This window comes from Chinchilla lanigera, unplaced genomic scaffold (genome assembly GCF_000276665.1).
Source record: "Chinchilla lanigera isolate Chin_1 unplaced genomic scaffold, ChiLan1.0 scaffold00089, whole genome shotgun sequence".
Lineage (NCBI taxonomy): Eukaryota > Metazoa > Chordata > Mammalia > Rodentia > Chinchillidae > Chinchilla > Chinchilla lanigera.
This window is the reverse complement of record NW_004955490.1, coordinates 852,762-861,835: the sequence shown is the minus strand read 5'-3', so window position 1 is coordinate 861,835 and position 9,074 is coordinate 852,762. Positions and strand designations below refer to the sequence as shown.

At 38.2% G+C, this 9,074-nt stretch overlaps 1 pseudogene; it reads left to right on the top strand.

Moving 5' to 3' along the window:
• LOC102023708 overlaps positions 1-7,117 on the top strand; it is a 14,037-nt pseudogene extending 6,920 nt beyond the window's left edge.
• Positions 7,118-9,074: the final 1,957 nt, after the last annotated feature.

Here is a 9,074-nt window from a genome sequence, read left to right as displayed (position 1 = left end):
AAAAAAAAAAAAAAAAAGGAAAGAAGAAGCTGGGAATGTAGCTCAGTGCTCCCTGGGTTTAATCCTCAGTACCATAAAAGAGGAGCATTTTTTTTCTTTTTGGAGGGTGCAGCTATGCTCTGCACGGGGATTATTACTGATCAGGGGACATGCTTCTTCTCACCTCCTTTCTTGAAAGGTCAGTTTCTAATACGAATCATTGGTGAAAGGCCTGGAAGTTTTACCTGGAAGACAATTTAAGAAATCTATATCAGGTTATGTCCAGGTCTTGGCCAATTTGAATGGATTTCAGGCATACTATACTAGAACATGGAGAAACAACAGAACTAGGAAGGTACATACATTTGAATCCATGAAATAGTAGAGCTGAATAATCACTAGCTAGAAATGAAATTCTGAGTGACAGAGGCTGATTCAAATTTTCTGATCTTCTTTTGCTCTTTTTTCCTGAAGCAAAGGAAAAGGTACAGAAGTCTTAAAATTAATAGTAAAAGTAAAATCCAAAAGAGGAAAAATTGGTGAATTAGACCTTCTAAAAATCAAAAACATTTCCTCTGTAAAAGAGCCTATATATTAAGAAGATGAAAAGACTACTTACAGACTGGGAGAAAACCATATGCTAATTACATTTCTGACCAAAGACATACCTAGCATATGTTAAAAACTTTCATAACTCAATAGTAAGAATAAAAGAGACAAAAATGCAAGTAGAAAAAGGGGGAAATACTTGAGGAAATATTTCACTGATAAGAATATGCAAATATAAAAGGAACACATGAAAAGATACTCAAATCTTTATACAACTAAAACTACAGTGAGGCATCACTACATACCTTTAAAATGCCTAAAATAAAAAATAGCGATAACACTAAATGTTAATGAGAATGTGGAAAACTGTTGACTGATGAATTGTCTTTGGAGATTTAAAATGGGATAACCACTTGGAAAACACTTGGGCAGTTTCTTATAAAACTAAACCCTCAACTACCACAAAACCCAACAATGGTTTAAAATTACCCAGTCTATGAACGGGCAGACTTGATGGCACATGCCTATAATCCCAGCACTCTGGGAGGCTGAGACAGGAAGACTGCAAACTCAAGTCAACCTGGGCTAGTGAGTTCAAGACTGGCATAGAATACATAGTAAGAACCTGACTAAAGAAAAACCAAAATCAGCAAAAAATCAGTAAATGATACTGATTTGTATCATAGAAACTTTATTCGTAATAGCCAGGAACAAGAAATGACTCCACTGTCTTTAATGGGTTTTGATGGTTCATTTTGTATGTTAACTTGACTAGGCTACAGTGCTAGTTGTTTGGTCAAACATTAGATGTTGCTATAAAGAAATTTTGCAGATGTAATTAACCCTGCTGCCCAGGGTGCCCTATTCATGGCGCATGGAGATGACTGCTGAGGAGCAGGGAGCCACAGCAGGTGGCCTGTGTGGCCCAGATTCCAGGGGTCAATGGCACAAGCCAGCCTGGGTGGAAACCAGGCTGTTTCCCACCTGTTCTCACTAAATCTCTCCTTGGGGAAGCAGGCCATATGCCACTTCTTGTCCAGACTTCTTCCTTTGGAGAGTGGGTGGGGATTTCTGCCAATTCTCTGGCTTGGGTGGGGCTAGAGCCCATTCCAATTGTACCACCATGGAAATGTGATGGAAGACTTAAGGGAAAATGCAGGGAAACACGTCTACCCTGCCTTCCTTTCACTTCTCACCACTGCCACGGGGCCAGGGTCAAGACACCTGATGGTGCATGTCAGAGCAGCGATGCCACTTCCTGCCAAATGCGCATAGCCCATCCTTCTTCCTTTTCACTCATCTCACTCACCTTGCTAGCCCTGTGCACCTTTAGGTCCCCCTCACCCATACCAGGTGCCTCTCATCTGCCTCCTGAGATGTGTCCAGCCAGGCAGTTTCTGTGCCCTGACACCACTATCTTTCCCTTACCTCCCACCCTTTCCTCTGTTGTGGCACAGGACTGGGGCAGGACCGCTCTGCAGCTTTCTCCTATTCTTTGTCCTATTGACCAGCAGAGAGAGCTGTTGTGCTTCCGCTAATTCACTTGTAGAAACCACCATCCAGTAGCAGCTTGGCAGTTGATTTGTAGACTATCTCTGTTTCTCCAATGTTTCTGCTTGAACTGACTTATTTAAGCATATTAGTGTCAATGCCACAGCCGTGATAATGTGTCCTATGTAGTACATAACGTAAAAGGACAGTCAAATTCTCCTAGATTTGAATTAAGGGAACCCCTTCAAGCTGGAGCCTATGTTTGTTTGTTTCGACATGTCTCCTTTATTCCTCATATACTTCCCTAATTTATTGCACGACAAATTTGCTTCTTTTATTTTCCCTGATTAGCCCTGGAATCAGTAATTTCACCAAAGTCTCTTTAACAATTCCTTTTAGTAAATAAAGGTATGTAGAAATTAGTGTCTCGAAGTTAGATGTGCTTTTTGTCTCTCTTCAATGTCACTGCTTCTAAGCCGTCTCAGCAGATAAAATAGAAGTATAAATATACATTCATACATTTTACATATATACGAATATGTACACATTTATGAGTATAGAGTTCATCTCAGTAGTGCTTTAAATGTGAAGAAAAGAGCCATAATTCTGTATGAAGGTAGTAATTGTTAGACTGGAGTGAAACAAATAAAAGAGTCCTGAGGCATGTTTGAAGAAATGAGTGAATGACATGCTTAACTAATTCTGGAAGATGAAAAAAATTGCTTTTACAGTGTATCTTTGGGGAGTTTTTCTGTTTATTTCATTTTTTTGAACACCGGGAATGAAACTCACGACCTCATGCTTGCCAGGAAGGTGCTGTGCCGCTGAGCTGTATCCCCGGCGTACATTGTATCTCGATCAGTTCATTCATTCAGTATCTTTGGTGGGCAGCATTGTTATAGCAAGTTTAACTTGTCGTCTCCAATCTTACTCGATGGGCCCTGGTAACATTATACTTTTCCTCTCTAAAAGATAACCAAGTGCCTCTACGTCATGTTTCTTTGCAAACATGTAAAAGTTGCTGATAAAAGCAAATTGTATTAAATTATGCAATTAAATTCCTGAATTATATATTTCCTGTATTCTTTAAGAACCTTAGGGAACACTGCAGTTTAAGATAATACAATAATAAAATTCTTCACTTGGTACTAAAGCTTTAATTAGGCCAGTAATGATATATGACTGCTATGGTTGACAGCATGGGTCAGTGCGTCCTTTGGTGAGGGCCTTACTTTAATTTAAAACAAGCACATGTAAGGTGCAATATGTTCAGACTATGTGATTTTGTTTTTAAAAACATTTTCACTCTTTAAGGCATATTTAAATTAATTTTAAACAGTTCTATGTGTCTGAGTCTAAGTATTTGGATATTTGGAGTTTCAGTACACAAGAAATATATACTTCCTATTTGTGCGCTCATTGTTGCCACATTGATGGCATACACTGATTTTTTTCATAGTGATGTTGTTGCCAAAGCAGTGGTAAATCTTTAGCAAAAAATATAAAGTGCCATATATACACTTTTTCTAAGGCATTGTGACCATGTTCAGTAGAAGTTTTTATTTGCTAATGTCAAAATCTCTAAACATTTGTAGCGCTTATCAGGATTCTTATTTATGACCTTCTTGTTAGAGATCATGGGAGGAAGGAAGGAAAGAAGGAAAGCATCTGGTCCTGGCTTTGGCTTCCGGCCTCTCCCCAGGCCAAAGCAAGAGACCTATGGTTTAAACTCCCCACAGCACAGGTCTTATTGACTGTTTTATATTTGATAATGACCTCAATGTATAGCTCTGTCATTATGGATAGAGACATCATGTCATTTTGCTTCTGGTTTAGTCAAAAGAACCCCTAAGTACAGTCTAGGTGCTTTTAGTTGGCTCTACTTAGGACTCCCTGGAGTATTTGAAATCGTTATTCCTCTTGTGAGCTGCTGGCCCAAGCCCTGCACAGCCAGGCAGAGGGTCCAGCCAGGTGACCTTTTGCTAGCCCTCTTGGTTACTTCACTCCCCAATGTTGTAGCTCTCCTAAGTTGACTTTTTCCTTTGTGTCTCTCTGTGTAAATTGTTACTTTCACATTTTGAACTGAAGATGTTTTTTAATGTTAGAGCAGGTTTCAGAACAAGACAGTTTTTGGTTGTTCTGTGATTTTGATTTGGGCATTTCTGTAGCACTGAGGGACCAAATCCATTCTTGAACACCCCAGAATGGTGAACATATTATGCAGTAAATTAAAGAATGGTATTATATTTATATATTGCTTATATCTGGAATCTGAATCTGAATATTTGAACACATTAGAAGGTTGTCAACTTCCACTTTAATTTTAGTTTGAAATTCAATTAGCATGGAGATGGGCTGAGATAATGCACACCAAAACTAAGTATTTGTGTTGGAGAAATGTTTTCTCCTACTGCCCCAAAGTTTTATGTGACCCTGTTATGTTTAAAATTTATGCAAGTGTTCTAAAGAGATTATGGCATGCCAAGCTGGCCTGACAATTGGGCATGACCTGTCAGTCAAAAGGAGCTGTCAAATCATGGTTAGGATGCTTGCATAGAGTAGTTTTGAAACTCTCTGTGGGATGACCCGGACTTGATATCAACATAATGTATAAGGGCTGGGAATATAGCTCAGTGGCATAAGCACCTGCCTGGCAAGCACAAGGTCCTGAGTTCGATTCCAGTACCAAAAAATTTAAAAAATAAAAACATAAAAACAAAACATGAGTAAATCTGGTGGTCATTGACTTGGTGGCCATGCTAGTCTGCTCTGCATGCAGGGTGTATCTTCTCTTTTCTTAGGAGAACTTGTTGAGCACTTCTTTTTGCATGCCTTTCCCACTTTTTTTTTCCCCTTTCTTCTTTTACCTTAAATAAAAATTGAAATTTTACTTCCATTGGTTGCCCCATCTAATTCTTTGAACAAGATAACAAGATCCTGGAAAGGACCACTGGCTACCTTACTGTCTGATAACATCAACTAGCAAAGCTTATTAGTCTGTTATGAATTATACGTAGGTGTCCCTCAAGAGCCTCATGAACTAATAGGCAGGGCTTTTAGAATGTAATTGAATTACAGAGGTGCTATAGCTGACGTCGTTATGAGGTGGGGCCTGGTCAGAAGAGGCATGAGTTGGAAGGATGAGCAGCATCTCCCTCCTTAGCTCCTCCCTTCTCCCTCTACTTCCTGGCTGCTATGACATGAGCAGTTTTCCTCTCCCGCACCCTTCCAACATGGTGCTTCTTCCTTGGAGCCAACTGACCACAGGCTGTGAACATGAGCCAAAATATGTCTCTTCCATTAAGTTGTGCGTGTTGGGTATTATTTCCCAGTGAGGAGAAAGTGACTAAGATGCTCTCTATGATTATGAAGGCCAAGTAAATATTGAAAAATTAACAACAGCAATACAAAAACCACAAAACAATGGAACTTAACAGAAAACTGATAAACAGAACTCAAGTACACATGGAAATTTCGTTTATGGTAAATACAAGATTCAAATCTGAAGGAAAATGGATTTCTTAATAAGTGATATTATAATAACTTGATCTCCATATGAAAAGAAAATTGTCTCTATTATTCCTTACATAAAAGTACTAAAACAAAAAAAAAAAAAAAAAAGAATTTTGCTATCACCTGGAAACAGGGAAAATTTATCAAATTCTGACTTGCAAAATTCTGACAAAGCAAAAACAACATATGCAATAAATAATTTTGATAATTTTGATTAGTAATAAAAGTATTTTACATGAAAACAAGCACCATAAGCAAAATAAAAAGCACTAATGAAAAACTGGAAATGTTTTCAATATATATCAGAAAGAGGAGTTAAAATCTCTAATAGATAAATAGTAGTTAAACATTGAAGAAAAACTAGCAATTGTAGAGAAACATAGACCAAAAGATATTTGAGGAGACAATGCACATGAAAAGAAATGAGAGCCACACTTCTCCATACAAAAAGAGCCTCCAATTTGTTCATATCAAGAGAAATATAAATAATATTTTAACTTTTATGGAAAATGTCAAACATATACCTATATTGTTGCAGAAAACAGACCAAACACAGGAAGAAACAGCACCAAGGAAGTTTAGGAGGCAGTTTATTACACTGGTGGGCTTCTGACTAGCATCTCTCCCAAAGAGCCAGAGCCCAACCTAGCGGGGTTTCGGGGCTTTTAAAGGGAAAGTGAGTGGGGAGGTAGGTGAGCAAATTTAGGGCATACGCTTGGAGGGTTGGGTGACATCATGGATTGCTGAAGGACTTTGAACATCTCAAGTCACATTGTAAGGCTATCAGTGATACAAAACATGGGTTATACAAAGAAAGAAATGTCCCATTATATTTGAAGTTATACTACAAGGTCATCAGTTAAAAAGGCAGCAAAGACAGTGGTTTAGCTAAAGGGAGAAGTGTTCTGTTATCGTACCTGCAACAGAAAAATGTTGAAGTGAAAACAAAAATGAACAAACAGAAAATCCCCGGTAATGGAGATGGTGGCCGTACAAATGAGGCACCTCGGCCTCCTTGGAAGAAGAGGGCCTGGGTGGATCCTACTGTTGAAAACGAAGAAACATTTATGAACAGTTGAAATTAAAGTAAAGATCCCTGAAGAGCTAAAACTGTGGCTTGTTGATGACTGGAACTTAATTGCCAGACAGAAACAGCTCTTTTATCTTCCTGCCAAGAAGAATGTGGGTTACATTCTAAAGAACTATGCAAATTATAAGAAGTCTCGACAAAACACAGATAAGGAGTATGGTGTTAATGAGACTGTAGTGGGGATAAAAGAGTAGTTTGATGTGACTCACTGAGCACTCAGCTCCTCTACAAATTTAAGAGACCACATTATGCTGAGATCCTTGCTGATCACCGCACGCGCCCATGTCCCAGGTGTATGGAGCACCACATCTACTGAGATTATTTGTACAAATTTGAGTGATGTTGGCATATACACCTATGGGTGAGAAGAGACTTGCCGTATTACTGAATGATCTTCATGATTTCCTCAAGTATCTGGCGAAGAATCCAGCAACTTTATTTAGTGCTAGTGATTGTGAAGGGGCCCATCTTGAGTACAACCGGAAAGCAGGGTAAGGCACTCTCACCCGTTTGGATCTCTGTCAATATGTTTTTCTTCCTAGTCTTTCTCTTGTACAAATGATGTACTTTGAAGATATTAGTGTATAAGAGAGTGGATGTTTGTTTTGTTTGATTTTAAACAGAAAAAATAAAATGAGCTCCAGATCCTTTTTTCTTTTTCCTTTTTTTTCCATTTCAAAGTTGCTACCAGTGCATTCAATGCTGGAGAACAGGGAGAAGGCATGGTGTAGTGTTTTATTGCCTCGTTGACAAAGCTGGTTTTGAATGCTGGTAGTTCTAGTCCTCTGACACTACACACTTTTTGTTGGGAGCTGCTGAAGCTGGAAAAAAATTACACGTGCAGGATGAAGCCAGCCTGAGAACACGGGAGCTCCTCAGAGTAAACAAGCCCCTGGGAGTAAACGAGTCCTTGTAACTAGTTAACTGGTTGTTGGGCAGCAAGATAAAAATTAACCAACCTCTCCAGGGTATAAATAAACGCTCTACCGTGTTTGAGCAGTCCTCCTGCTCATCAGGCAAGCGGTAACTCCACCTGACCCCGGCTATCGTCTCTTTTCTTTCTTTCTTTTTTTTTTTTTTTTTTTTTCTTTTTTCAGGTAAGGGGAATCAAACTCACAACCTCGCGCTTGCCAGGCAGGCACTGTGCTGCTGAGCTAAACCCCCAACCCACTTTTCTTTATTTTCTAAATCTTCTTGCCGTTTTCTCTCGGGGACCACTGACAGACTACCGAGTCCTAAAACTTTTATAATATGTGCTAATGCTATGTGACAAAATGCTCTAATTCCTAGTGCCAAAGGTCCATTCAGTGTATATAAATGAACACACTCGTCCATTTGTGCTCTTTTTGTTTTTAACAGAGCTCAGTGAGCCCATCCCTTCCAAGTCATCCATGTTGTTCCACAAGTATTTTATCTTTGCTCAAATTGTTGAAAGATGGTGACTTGTTTCATGGTTTTTGTGTTGGAGTCTAATATACATTTTAACATGACAGAGGCAATGCATTGTGTAGCTACAGTTTTTTGCAAAAGTCAATTTTTTAGGAATTATTTTTCAGATCTTCAAAAAATGTTTTCCTTAAATTTCAAAAAAAAGAAAGTTGAAAGATCTTAAAATTGTCAAAACAACTTTAAAAATAAACAAAATTGAAAAATGAACAATAGTTATTTTCAAGGCTTTCTTACAAAGATATGCAGAAAAATCACTGGAAGAAAATAGGAAGTCTAGGCTGGGGATTTAGCTCAGCGGCAAAGGGCCTGCCTGGCAAGCGCAAGGTCGTGAGTTCAGTTCCCGGTACAGGAGAAAAACAAAAGAAAAGAAAAGAAAAAAAAAAAAAAGAAAATAGGAAGTCTAGTTTACAACCATAAATGGACAAGTGATATTTTTTCCTTTCTTTTTTTTTATTTTAAAAATAAAAGGAGGAAAACATTAACAGACAGACAACCTTTTACAAAATAGCAAAAGAACACTACAAACAATACAGAGTTACGAACAAAGTGGTAGGAAATTAACAATGCTTGTTGTATTACATATTGATATCTTCAAAGTGGTTTCTCATGAAAACAAAGAGACATGAAATATTGCTCAATCAAGGACTCACTAACAGTTTCTTTCAGTAAAGAAATAGAAGACAGTAGATCAACTATGTTAACTATCCTGTATATGCATACATAAAAAATTTCTCCTTCTTTCCCTTCTCTTTTCCCACATCCCAGTTGACCTTTACCCTTGAGTGTTTTCGTATCATTTCACAATGTCTATCATACCTCCGAGTTTTTATTAACTCTTTCAGATTTTACACTAGTGAGACAATGCGGTGCTTGCACATGCAGGTCTGATTTATTTCACTTATGAGTGTGGTCTCTAGTTGTGACCATTTACCTATAAAAGCCTCGAGTTTATCTTTCTTTATAGCTGAGTAATATTCCATTATATAAAAGTACCACAGTTTTC